Source organism: Danaus plexippus, chromosome 27 (assembly GCF_018135715.1).
Source record: "Danaus plexippus chromosome 27, MEX_DaPlex, whole genome shotgun sequence".
NCBI lineage: Eukaryota > Metazoa > Arthropoda > Insecta > Lepidoptera > Nymphalidae > Danaus > Danaus plexippus.
Genome location: NC_083555.1, coordinates 2,573,049 through 2,587,853, shown reverse-complemented (window position 1 = coordinate 2,587,853; position 14,805 = coordinate 2,573,049). Strand labels below are relative to the sequence as shown.

At 27.4% G+C, this 14,805-nt stretch overlaps 1 protein-coding gene across 2 annotated transcripts in view; it reads left to right on the top strand.

Annotated features, from left to right (window-relative positions):
* The first annotated feature begins 1,811 nt into the window (after positions 1-1,811).
* The window catches only part of LOC116775675 (irregular chiasm C-roughest protein-like), a 37,103-nt gene continuing 24,109 nt past the window's right edge, over positions 1,812-14,805 (top strand). Inside the window, exon 1 of one of the 2 annotated variants that reach the window (XM_061525111.1) lies at positions 1,812-1,946. The gene's annotated coding sequence lies outside the window, so the exon portion shown is untranslated. The remainder of the gene's footprint in view (positions 1,947-14,805) is intronic. The other variant, XM_061525112.1, reaches the window with a different exon arrangement.

Sequence of the window (14,805 nt, the reverse complement as noted above, 5' to 3'; positions counted from 1 at the left end):
CTGTTTGTTGACAATGACTACCCAATATGGAGAGAACTGTTAAGTTGCGTGATGCGAATACTTTAAGTGATATAAACAAGTATAAATTGATTTTTTGTTGACAGAAACAATTCATATGAATTATATGAAGGCATCATTTTTAGGTTTTAATGGCCAAAGTAAAAATTATCTAGAATAACTAACTGATCTTTAGGACTCAAGTCTTAACCTCCCGCCAAATAAATAATACGGTTTTGAAATTACATTCCTATTTCCGGTCACGTTCAGAACTAGTGTCATAGACGTGTTATAGGGTTGTAATAGAGAAATTTTAATTTCAAGTCAGACTAAATTAGTTTTAGTGTAAATTAAATAAATAACCCGGTGTAATTTAGTTAAAACGCACCCGTCTTCTTTTGGGTAACAATTCTTGTGTTGTTTACTTAGAAAACAGGCTTATTCGCACACACACGCACACACACACACATACACACTCACACATAAACAACTTAATGATAATTAATATACAAATCAAATCATGTCCAATTCAATTTAAACACTAAATAAACTAGTTTATTGGGTTGATTATAAAAATTAAATCTATTGTCCGCGTTATAACGGGTAACAGCTTTTATATATACTTAGGAATTTCGTCTCTTGCTGTACATAGATAAGGTTCAAATCCGTCTGTACGTATTTTGCGGTTAATGATATGGTGGTGAGAAACATGCCATTTTGATGCTAAGTGGTGGGAAATGGGTGTTCTGTTTATAAGAAAAATGTGCATTGACTTTGTTTATGTCTAGAAAATACGTAATATATAAATCATAATGAGATTTACTTAATAAATAATATATAAACTATTAAAATAAGAATAAAAGCTAGATTCATTGGATAATAAGTTGAGATAGTGTAGTAGCAATACCTCCTTAGTGCTATCTGCAGTAAGCATTTAGTTTTAGCCCTTATAAGTATTTTTGACATTTTTAGGGAGCAAAATTTATATTTTTGATAATATAACGGTTATTTTATATTATCGTATGTCATAAATATTTGGTTAGGTTATTTTAAATCTACATTCTAAAATTATAGAAACTGATATTAAGTGTACTTCGGAATTAAAGGTGTTTTCGAAGCTGTTTAATTGTAATTATTTGAGTTTTTTTTACTACTTTATAATATCCAACAAAATATAAAATTAATATATATATATAATTAAATAAAAATCTCATCTTATTTTTAAACGAAAAAATTATGTCAATGTCAATTTTGACATCTAACGGTTTTAATGATTAATAATATAGAAATATTCAAAAACCGGTCTCTAAAAGCGCTGACAATTAATAAGATAGTATCATTTATGTTTTCTAAACGGAATTTATTTAAAATTATTATAATATATATAACAACATAACCAAATTAAATATAAAAACAACAAATGTAACGTTTAAATTCACAAAGACATTAAGAAATTGTCCGAAATACAAAATTAATATATTCAGAAGGCGTATTTCAAAATAAACCCTTAGAGATAAAAGTTCCACACGTTCATAATATTCGCGGGAATACTGCTAAATGTATTTGCATTTGATTCTCGGTACATTTAAAATTCAGTTTGTTTTGCTTGTCACATAAATTAATGCGCTACATAAAATACACTATTTTATTTTAACACATAATATAACATATGTATGAGAATTTTATAAAAATATTTAATATATACAGAAGAAACAATTAATTGTAATTAATAATTAATTGTAGTTCATCTAATTGAATTAAACTGAATTAACTTGTCAAGTAAGTCAAATCGTAAGTCAAAGTCTCAGTGTTCTATCAGCAGCGTGTGAGTGAAGTCGTGTTGTGAATAACTTTGAGGTACGTTGTTTGTAGACGTTACTTTGTTTCGTGTTTGTTTTTAAAACATACGTACATACATTTTATGAGGTTTTCACTTTTTATGTTATATGGTAAGTTTATTTTTGTTTATTAATAAGAATAATTATAAGATTTATATATTTTTATACTGATTTAGATTTAATGTTTTGGTGTTTAGAAAATTATTTTCTTTTTTTTTATAAATAAAAAAAATGTATTTAAACATATTTAGTAATATATTATTTCATAAACTAAGCAAGCTTCCGGTCGCTATAATATTTTTATATATATTTCCTTTTTCTATTTTAAGTCAATTAGTTAGCAAATTTATCAACAGATGGAGTTGAGGTAATGCTTTTCAAAGCTTTCCCCAAACTAGAAGTACCTTAAAAGTTTTAAAAAGTCACTTCGACCACACTTCATACTATTATACATAAATTAAAAGTTTATAAATTTTGACAAAAAATTTAGAGAGTGCATTTCTATAATATAATTAAATATAAATTAACAAAATACGTCCAATCAATAGAATAAAAAAGCAAAGCACCCAGAAGTCAAATCAGTGAAGTCTTGAAAAAACAAACTTCCAAAAAAAAAAAAAAACTAACACCAACTTGCAACAAAAACCTGATTTACCAGGAGATGAGTATAGTAAATTTTGAATATAGTAGACGATATTCAAGATTATACTTTATTTCATACCAAATAAGGTCTACTTTCATTTCGGTTTATCTTTATTCAAACAAAACTCAACCTTATTTTTAACGGAATACAGTTGAAAATGAATTTAATGTTAGAAATCAAACAGGTTATATTTTGATACTTCCCGTAATTAGGGCAGGTGTTCGATGCTGAGATTTTTTTGCTACTATGATTTATTTTTGGTACATTTTTTTGATAACTACCCTCAAAAGGTTTGGATGTAGATCTGATTATCATAATCAAAAACAGACGGTGAAGGGATTCTTCACAGAACGTATTAATGTTTCCAGATACAAATATTTGTTTAAAAAGTTATTTATTTAGTAGTTTTACTTGATTATCATTTTTTAAGAATAATTGCTTTTATACAACAATTGCTTCTGGGTTTACATGAATCTATTGAATCGATTTCTGCTAAGTTTTGATACGTCGATCTCTGTCAAGAGTGCTCATTCGACGTAATTGTAACTTATTTTACTAAATTCTTCCATAACAAACTTATTCTTTAGTTAAAAAGCTGTGACAATTTAAAATGTTTTATTTTTTCATTGTAATAAGATTATTGAAGTATATTATTTACGTCACTATACTGCGAATGTCTGTATGTCTATTTATAACTTAGTCTTGCAAAAGCTATGAAACCTTAGTACTTTTATAACCTTTGCTGAAAAAAACACTTTGTCATTTATCCAATGAGATCATCTGAATGACTGTTGCTGAGTATAAATTTTCATTATCACACTTAATACGAAGCGCTTCTCGTTTCACATACAATAACCCACCTTAAAGCTATAACGTGCTATATATTGCAAAACTTAACGCTGCGTTTGTAGTAAAACGAAGCAAAACGTGAGGCAACAATAAGTAAGGTAACAAGCAATAAGTTCTTATAACTAACGAACACAACATATGTTGTTGTAATTAATTACAATATTCTTATATGTAATATTAAAAAACAGATAAACTTTTGGACGAGCAAATATCTTGAAAATAAATTCGTTAAATCAATAACCAATTCGGATAACCATATTTGGTGAGGAATGCAGTTTTCTTTACAACCATTTAATTCAAACATATTTCGTAATGGCTATAAATCCCTAACTACGTTAAATTGATTGTTTTGTACATGTAAAAATGAATTTTAATGCCAATGTTTTAGAGTTCAAATTTATATAACTGTAAGTGACATTAACCGTTACTAATCGCCTACGCGAATCTGAACGTAGCATACATATAAAAATGCCATGATATCAACCAATGTAACATGAACCGTAGTTCGCTTGGTGCTTAATGCAAATAATTATACAACAGAGCTCTTTCTGTTTTGATAATTTCGGCTCTTATTCTTACCATACTTGGGATTGGTTTCCATGTATTTGTCAAGGATGATCTTGGAATAAAAAGATAATAGCGTTATAGACAAATATCTATCTATAGCGCATTACTTCTGAATTTCATTATTTAAACATATTCCATTTTCCAATTATTTTACAAAGAAACATGTTTAAACATTGTTCATCTTGAAATTTTATAACAAATTAATTTTATTTTAATCATAATAATCAATTAATTGATATGAATTCACTTGTTATCGTTAACATGAATTAAATATTCATCCAATTAAAGTCCTTTGGATGAATTAATGTTAATTACGTCGTGTCATAAGTCAGCAATAATTTGCCGAAATCTTTTCCACCGGATACGTTTATTGATTCGGATCAATAATGCTGTGAGCTTGGGATTCCTTGTTATTAAAGTATATTAAATAAAAAAGATACAAAAATTTTATACAATTCCTTTACCAAAATGTTAAGGTGGAATTTTTTAAAAAATATTTATCTATCAGAACATCTCAAAACTTATCTCATAAATTACAATAATATAGAACATATTAAAATTCCTTTATTTTTATTATAATTTTAATTTATTAATTAATTTGAATTGTATTCATTGATTTGTTATCTTATTAAATATTAATGGAATTCATATATTTATTGGTGACTACAATCAGATGTTTATTGGACAAATTATAATCAATAGTCCAAAAGAAATAAAATTATCTTAACGAATTCATATCAAAAATTTACTTGTCTACGTTTAAAAGACGTGAAAATAGTGCGGTTTTGTTATGGCTTTTCTGTTGTCAACTCGTTTTGAATGCTTGTATCAAATAGTATGCTGAATGGAGTTGGTTAATTAGGGAACGACGATTATTCATAGTTTAAATGAGTGTTGATTAACAATTCCTGTGAAAACATTTTAATGGAATAGTCCAAGCAAGTCATAAACATATTTTTGTGTTTCATCCGAATACTAGCCTCTTCCACCGGCTTCTCTCGTCCATGAAGGGTCGATGTTTTTTTGACCGAGCATATTGCCGCTAGCAATATGTTGTCTTGTCGATAACCTTTTTGTTTCTTGTTTACTGTCGTTTTTTTGGTAAAAGCTTGTGTAATATTAAATAAAAATGATTGGGGAAATAATAAAGGACATTTGGGAATATTTTTTTTATTTCGACGATTAAAATGGTCTCCTTATATATTTGTTGTACATTTATGTAAGGTCAGTGTTTTTTATGTTAATAATTATCGTAGTATCTATATTTAAGGGTCGTCCGAGCTAGATGTCTAAATGTAATATAGATTGAAAGACCTTAATTTGCATATGAATTATGAATTTGAATAACCCTTCTAACAATGAGATAGTTTGATAGAATTATAGTTTATAGCCCTGTAAATATATGGTAAGTATAGTCCAATAACAAACTAGAATTAAATAAAATCTAAGTATGACAACAATCCAACTCTCGTTGAGCACACAAAGCTATATTATGTATTTTATAAGAAACAGTCGGATATAATAAATGACAATTAATAATAAATCCGATGGCCTTTAAATGTTCGTCAGAATAATTAAATACAGTCACTTTTAACTAACAAGTTGCAATTTTTTTTCACTCTATGATGATATTTTTTTTTTCTAGCAATCTTAAATATATTACGCTGTATTAAATCTCTGATTATTGATATCAAAAGTATCTCAAGAATATTTTTTTTTAATAACGATCTAAATTAATAACTATGTTATTTTTTATTCGTCAATAATAATGTAGAAATTAATTGATGCTTCGGTTTTAATAAACATAAATTTATGATTCATTTAATTTTTAAGTGAGATTTTTTTTTGCTACGCGTTCGATCCAATAAATTTTCAATCTACGTCATAAAGACAAATACATTTTTCTATGTAGTTTTAATAGAAGTTGTAATGTTCGTGTGGGACCAGTACATGTAATTGGTGTATCGTGCTCTAAAACAGTACGCTATTACGTGATTGAGTACGGTTCACACACAGCGAGCAAACAATATGGTTAATTGATATATTTTTTTTGTTAGCTAACGACAAGTTAAATATTGAACTTTCAAATTAAACCACGGCTATTATAAATGAATGTCTTTTGTTCTGCGACAATTTTTTCCAGTTTAATGAAGGTTAAGGCGGGAAAGTTCAGGTTTTGTAATAGTTTTGACTGTATTATATGTTTGAAAGGAAGTAAGTATGACAATAGCGTTATTAAGAAAAAGCTTATCGTTATTTAGTTACGCAAAAACATAATATTTGATTTTCCCATTGACATTCAGACATTTTCGTCTCGTCTGCCCGTGATCACGGTTGCTGCAAAGTAACCGAAACGTCGGGACTATGTGGTTAAAATATTTAAAAAAAAAACGTAATAAATCTCAAAAATATTAGTTTTATTTTAATGAATACTTGCGAAAGTCTTACATATCATTACATGTCATTATATGCTTTTCTCCCACAAAAACATTTCTCGTAAATTTCAAGCGTGAACGAATATAATTTGTTCTTTATATATTTTAAAGTGTATATAATATATATGTACATTAGGATCCGCGTTTACTGCACTGCAACATTTCAAGATTCAAGACAGGGCTTTCAGATGCGAGTTATAGAGACATTAAGTATATCCTTCCAACGTATTTGCTGAAATATAGCATTTAAAAGTCCGTTTCAAATATCGCAGACGCTGCAACGTCTTCATGATACTTATCTCATCCTTTCCTCGGGTACTGGTTACAATTAACAATAAAATATATATATACACACACACACACACACACACACACACACATATATATGTGTGTGTGTGTTCTATATTATAGATAGTATTCAGTATAAAAAAGTCTTCGAAATTCAAAATATTCTGCTCTCGTTTTTTGTATGTGGGACTTTTTGTAGGGTATTAAAAGTTACATCACCTGTTGCGGTTTGATTCAATGTGGCTGCACCTTTATACAATTGTTCCCACGAGTGTGCAAATCGATTACTCTATCAACTTGTATTTCACGTATTGTGTGGAATTTTAAATTACAAGAAATTCATTTTATGCATGTTCCTTTTTAAAATTGTTAAAACGCTTTATGTTTGATGTAAAAAATATATATTATTTTTGTCGTAAATAATAATGCAATATTTGGATAAAATTTTAACATGTTCTATCCGTTACCAAAAAGGTTATTTCGTTTCGAAGTAATAAGAAAAGTATGTGCGGACAATTACTTTGTTTCCTCGCCAATTCTCAGAACGGTCTAATTAATAGTTAATGTAGTCTTAATTAAAATGTCTATATATATAAAACTTTAGGAAATAATTATGATAGTTCATATTATACAGGCCTATTAGGGGAAGAAAAAGGGAAAGCTAGTTTTTAACTATGATTTAACACTATCCGTGCATCTTTTTGAAATCAGCTATCTAACAAAATTATAGATATAGTATATACCCACACAGAGACTAAACATATTAATTGTGAAACAAGTTTGTGGAATCCGAAAGTATTTTACGACTCACGATGGTTTTATTTAAATGAGATACTTATACCATATATAAGTTACTATACCTTGTGTGTTAATCGTTAATTAATAAAGTTTTTGTAACAGCTTCGAACTCGTCTTGCAAGTAGCGGCATGCGGGCTAATACATAGAAGATTTTTTTGCTATTTTCAACTCTTAACTGAACTGTTTATATATTTTTATATTACATATAGAGTCTACGTTTTATTATATATAATGAAATTATTATGATTTGCTTCACATAAATGTGTATTAGTGAAAGCAGATGTTTTTAAGATAGAATATTTTTAATATTCAAGATTTTCGCGTGTACTCATTTGAATGACTATTTAAAAAATTTCTCTGATAATGTTCTTTATTATTATTTTTAATTAAATTAATTAACGTCAGGATTATTTGAAAAAAATAAGAAGATAAAAACGCGTAGTATCCGAAATCCTTTATTTCATTCAGAATATATCTAGTAGTCTTAATCAGTCTTAATTGATTTTTTTGATTATTATTATTGTTCTGTCTTTCATAAAATCATTCAGTTTAAATTCAAAAATTATATATTAAGTGATACCTTATTAATTCTATGTTCTTATTGTGTTGTGTTAATTATAAGATTTTTGTAGCCTCGTCATTCTTGTATAAACCGGTTCCGGTAAAAAGTGACTGACTCTACATTCTTTATCCATATTTGACACAAAATTGGATATGTCCATATCATTCCGATTTTTATTACTTTTATTTTAGTTAAATTTATTATCAATTAAATATTGTATTTCTACTGTTTATTGTGTATATATTAAGTCGTTTGCTCCACAGTTTCTCATAGTCTTGACGAAACAGTAGCTTACGAGTCGTCTTACAATCATTACACATGGGGACGTGTAATTTTCTAAGCCAGTAATAGACTGCGTGAACATTTAATTAGATATAACTATAAAGAAGTCGCATAATATTAGCTAATATAAAGTAATTATTTTAATGACCCACGAGTGGTGTAGCGAGATTTGTTATGCTTTAGAAATAGATGTTTATAGTCAGAAAATTGTCAGCAGCAACTTTTCTTGAGTTATTATATTTTCCTAAAGATTAGGTCTAATTATGTTTTATCATAATAACTTTTAAGTTATTAGTTTACTGAGGTATCGTAGACAAATTGTAAGTAACAAGAGAAAATAATTAAAGCCTTCGATTAATAGTTTTGATGTTTTTTTATAAAAACGAAGATAATATTCCTTCGTATCCTTTTTATTAATTGACTGATAAAAACCTTAAATGCTTTAAAAATAACATTGAAATTGGATCTAAAACTCGGAAATATAGAAATTATGAATACTAGAATTTACATTATTTGTTACTAGCAACATTAGCAACAGGAGAAATGTTGTCAGCGTGAAAAAAAAAATGGACACATAAAATACATGTGTATAGTACGAATACGGAAATGAGGAAAATACCTTGAGTGGGACACACGGTTATAAAGTTCAGATATTAAATATAATAACATTCATAAAAAAATTTAATCGATTTTGTATTGAGATTTCATATACATAAGAATTAGATAGCTCTACAATTTATCTAAAATAGCTAATTTCAAAAAAAATAATTTTAATTAATAGTAATGATGAAAAAAATTAAGTATAATATTTAATTGTTTATACCCTGTGAGTTTAGTACGACTATATTAGTAAGGAATTTATTATTATGTGGCCTTTTTACACCATAATATTATGGTACCCATATTAATATATATAAGTAATTTAAGAAAAGTGATATACAGTCAGAATAATCTGTCATCACCATATTTTAAATTGCATTCTTCTGAACTGTGTGTAACGAAATGTTTTTCTTGAAGCCCGGTATCTATGCAAATTATATTACAAAGACCGCTGAAGCCATTTTGCTTTTACATCCAAATATACATAGAAGTAAAAAGGAAGGAAAATATTAAAAAAAGGCTCTTTGAACTCTTAAGTTTTAATGATAAACATACCGATATTAAAATACATGTGTTATTCGAACGAACAAAACATGAAAAAAAATATCGCTTGAAAAGTTTTATGCTATAGCATAGGAATTTTTCCGTTTCCACGTATCTCAAATACGTAACGTAAATCCTGAACAAAACAAGTTATTTTAATAGTAAAACGCGATATTTTCCACTGAAATCACTCGATATTTAAGAAGCCCTAAATATTTTCAGTACAATCAGATTACTTCCCAAGTACTGAAACCGTAGAAATTTTCTTGGTTTATTTTAAATTAATTATATTTAAGAAAACTTTTCTGATGAATATTATATTTCAATCTAGTTTTATTGAAAACTGATATATCTATGCCTTTATTATTCGAAACGAAAATGATATAACTTTGAACCATGGTTTCGCTCGCGTCAATAAATTTGTATGTAAACCGCATATTATGAAAAAACAATTATATTATATATATGTATGTAATACAAAGTACCATTCACAAATAAAGCTATAATTCCCTCGTTCGAAGAGTTGCATGATAGTATAAATTTAATAGTCATATATTCTGGAGGTTGCAGGTTCGATGCCTGTCAACATTAGTTCTATCGATGTTGACAGCACTATGTCATGTTTCAATTGACAGACATGACAGACACACATATACAAACAGCTACAAAGTCCTCATCAAAAAATTGTATTAATGAAATTATATAAGATGTACTAAAAGGCAAGTATACAAGAAAGCTTTTAAATACAATTTAAAGGTTAGGGTCCCGAATCTGATTGTTTGGAATCTCATAGCACGAAGGGTCAATGAACTTTAAATTTCTTCTTCATACTAATTCATTAATATAACATATACCTTTCCGAGGATAGAATCTAAGAACACTTTTACTCTAAACATTGTAAACGCCAGACGGTTGGACTTGTTTGTATTTATACAGCCTTTTTTCAGCGCGGTTTTTCTTGTTTACAATTCAGACGTATTCTAGTCTTATATGGTTCTCGTTAGCTGACTTGAATGCACAAGTTAGACAAGTGTGGCTTTATTTATGGAATTATTAGCTCATTGCCTCTTCATACCTCGCTCGGGATGTTATTTAAGTATTTTTTATCGTATCTATAGTCTATTGTATGTTATACGGATATGAAATCAATACACTATCCGTGAATATTGTTTACGGATTACGGAAATGTATTATATTTTTGAATTAATTATTTTTGTGACTACCACAATTCTGTTCAGTTTAACCGATTTAATAGGTTACGTGCGGAGAAAAAACTTGTCAATTATTTTTAATGACATATGATTATGTATGTATAAAATACAGAAATATTCTCATGATATGTTCCTTGCTTTTTTCATACCTCAGGGCTCTGTATATTATGGTATTGGTTGGTATTGTGAAAAAAATTTTTGGTTTTCATTTTTATGACAGTGTTAAATATATATTTCGCGAGTCAAAATTACTGCTAATTAGATGTTCCTTCTTTCGAATTATCTTTCATTGCTTGTTACTCGTTTGACTTTAAATAAAATATGTTGGTAATGCATGTCGACATCGGTTAACTAAATTCATCAGATTACGAGAAAATACGGGTTTTTGCGAATTATTTTTTTGTACAGAAAAACATAGAGCGGGAAGTGCTGTTAGTTTATGAAGTAAGATAAGTTAAGTTTCACAGAAAAGTTTTTTACAAACTTAATCCCTCGGCTTCACTTGCACTAGTATTATTTATTTTATACCTTGTAAAAACTCCGTTATTATAAATAAACGTATATATTTTGTGTGTAACAAACATATACATATCTACACTTTTACAATATTTTCACTATTATTAGTGTTGAACTAAGTTTTAAATATTTAAGTGCTCAAATGAAAACTTTTTTAATATTGGTTTATTTATTCACAAACTTAAATCGAGTTAAATACGTTTATTATATTTAGACAAAGATTATTTTCTTTATAATATAAGCTCTTTTATAATTGTAAAGATATAAATGCATTATATGATTAATCATTGCGTGATATTCTTTTAGTCCAACTTCTATACCTGCTAACGGAACTCGGTGATAAAATTTCTTTGATCAACTCGATGAGTGGCTTCCTGAGCTTCTACAATATTAATTATTTAAGTGGGTGAAAAATTCAAAGAATTTTTTATCGATTCAAATATTTCTGTTCACTTCTATATATAAAATTTTTATGATATGATAAAAAAATATACAAGGGATCGTTGTTGATACATTATGTAAATATCATACCATAAATTATTTCAGTTGTTATATGAATTATATTAACTGTTTGGTATTATCGAATAATTTTATGTCATTTAATTTAAATTTAATTTAAAGTTTTCTTCATTTAAATATTTAGTTATTACGAAAGCTATTATGTATATAAATAATTATATATATATACATCCAAAATATATTAATTAATAAAATTTTCGTATGGAATGTGTGTATTTTCGTTGCTCCGAGCTAGAAATCATAGATAAAATATTGTAACATTCACTTTTGTCTCATCTTCCTTAACAAGTTTGATACAAAGTAACCGAAAGGTTGTACAAAATTTAATAAATACGCCTAATGTCTCCGAAAACTGATAGTTTAATTTTAATCTTTTAATTATTTAAAGTAACCAATCCAGGCCTAGAACGAAACAATGTAATAAAAAGCTAAGATTTATCAGTGACATCTTATAAATGTGCAGTTATGACCAAAAGAGTAGAAAACGTTAGTCGGCGCTATTTGCGTTCCCCTCACGTCTAAGTCTGCTTTTAGCTGTCCAAATATATCTTAAGTGTTATACAGATCCACAAACTATATGATTTCACTTAAAACTATTGAAAAATCACAAAATTAAGTAACTAAGGTTAAATTAATTCTTAATACATATTTTTTTTTACCGCCTTTGTATATTTAGTCAATAAATTCTTTCATACAACTAATATCAGTTTGAGTAAACACTATTAAAACTATTGTAAAACTCCAGTCTTCATATTTAATTGCTTCATCCATATATAAATTTGTTCTGGTTCATTTTATCGTCCAATAAAATATATTAATCAGCCATCACATTTCTTCCAACGTTTATTTTAAGATATTAATTGTTTGATTAAAAAATTTAATTTCCCGTTTTATTCTATAATAAGTAATTATTGTTGATATTCTTAGTTAATACAGGAATAAAATCTTTGAGGGATTATTTTAAATTCATAAATCAATCAACAACATTCCCCTAGAAATAACTCCCCTAGAGGTAACACACCTTTTTGTTTTATAATATGCCTATTTTAAAAACTATTTCAGTATAGTGTTTAGATAAAATAAACTATCCCGTACATTTAAATAGCGACAAATTTAGCCTATAAAGTATCCAGACAAATTTAATGCCTTACAGAATTGCATCCAAAGGGATCACTAAAGCACTTCTGCTGAGATATTCTCAAAATGCCAATACAAATTTACCTTTATCGCCCATAAAATAGAGTCAATTTTTCCATATATAACATGCATTTAATGCAAACCAAACCGTAATAACATGATATAGAGCAGCGTTTTCATTGACAGCTAAATGGGGAAATTAAAAAAATATTTTGCAGCAGCGCGGACAAATTAAGCGCTAGACGTGCAAAAAGGTCAGATTCGCGTTTTTTTTTTTTTTTTTTTCGCTTTTTAAGCTAAATATTCCGTGCATCAAGCATAACAGATGTTTATTTTCAGGTTTCTACTTTGTTAATGTATGAAACAAACCCATATTTACTATATATTTAAATCATTTTAGGCCAAAAATATTATTCCTTAAGTTAAAGAATTAACTTTCGCTTGTAACTTTGTCAGCGTTTTTTTTATGTTAGTATAAAATTGGCTTACATTTTTTTTTTAGTTTATGTCATTTCAGTGTTACTTTTTATTATAGTATATCAAATAAATAATTGGGTAGATTTTTTTTTTTTATTAAATCAAATCAATCAATACTTCTATAATTAAAATTTACTGAATATATACTATATTTATATTAATATTTACTATATTAATATTTTCGGATATACTACGCGGATGTTATTATTTTAAAACTACATAATCCCGACGTTTCGGTTATTTTTCAGCAACCGTGATCACGGGCAGACGAGATGTGAATGTCTGTCAGTTGGTCCTTGTTATTTATCACCTACCGCCATCGATTTCAAATAAATAACAAAATATATTAGTTTCATTTAAATGAATAATACCCGCGAAAGCCTTAGATCTCATTATATGGTAATTCTATTTTGTTTTTATGTACGAGTTATTTATATTTGATTTATTTATGAGTACGAATGAGCGCATGGACATTGTTTGATTTCTCAAATGACATTTATAGAATTAATAATATAAGTGGACATTTTTCTGTGTATTTCCAAGGATCAGTTTTAATTTATCTGTAATGATACTGAAGCTGTTATATTGTGCAATACGCTCCAGTTTAAATACGTATGAATCATTAAATTCCTGACGAATTACGTTGTACAGTTTCAACGAAACTGTCTGAGATACTTTTGAGAGTTGAAATTATTATGAAAAAATTAATGAATTTTTAATGAGATCTAAGACACACCTCGTCTGCCCGTGATCACGGTTGCTGCAAAGTAACCGAAACGTCGGGATTATGTAGTTTTTAAATAATAAAATCCGAGTAGTAAATCCGAATAATACTAGTTTCATTTTAATGAATTTTTAACTAAGATCAATACAGATCGAAATACCTTAGTTTGAGATAGAATAGTTTTTCATTTGCAAATATTCTGAATGAATATCCGTACCAGGCGTGAATAAGTTAACAAGTCCAAAATACAAATTTTTCAGCGCGACCATTTTAAAGTTTAATTTTTGTCTGTAAATTCTGGTTTAATGTTTTTGAATAGGTACTTTTTTATTTGAATGTAATTCGTTTGCTCGGAGCTCTCGGATAACATGAGGTTATTTAATTATATTATATATATAACAGTAAAAAATTGACGTATCAAGTTTATATTTGATATACTGGTGTCGAGAAAAAATAAAATGAAATACACAGTTATTTAACTAGTTACGTAATCCTGGTTTGTCTTTGATATAATGTATATAATAATATAATAATGTATTTCAAACTATAAATTGTTACATTGAAGATATAAACATACATCAAAAGTAGGTGCCACTGGCTTATAAACATCTTTTTTGTATGAATATGTATGAAGCTATGTTTGTTTTAATTATAACTTGTTTTACGAAATGTTTTAAGTATTTAAACTTGAATTTTACTACTAACATTAATTTTATATTACGTGAAATCTGTATGCTTTGTATAATAAGGATTAAGCCATTTTATTGTTATTAGCCATTTTAACTCAACAATACTTGAGGTAAAATTTTTTTATTAAA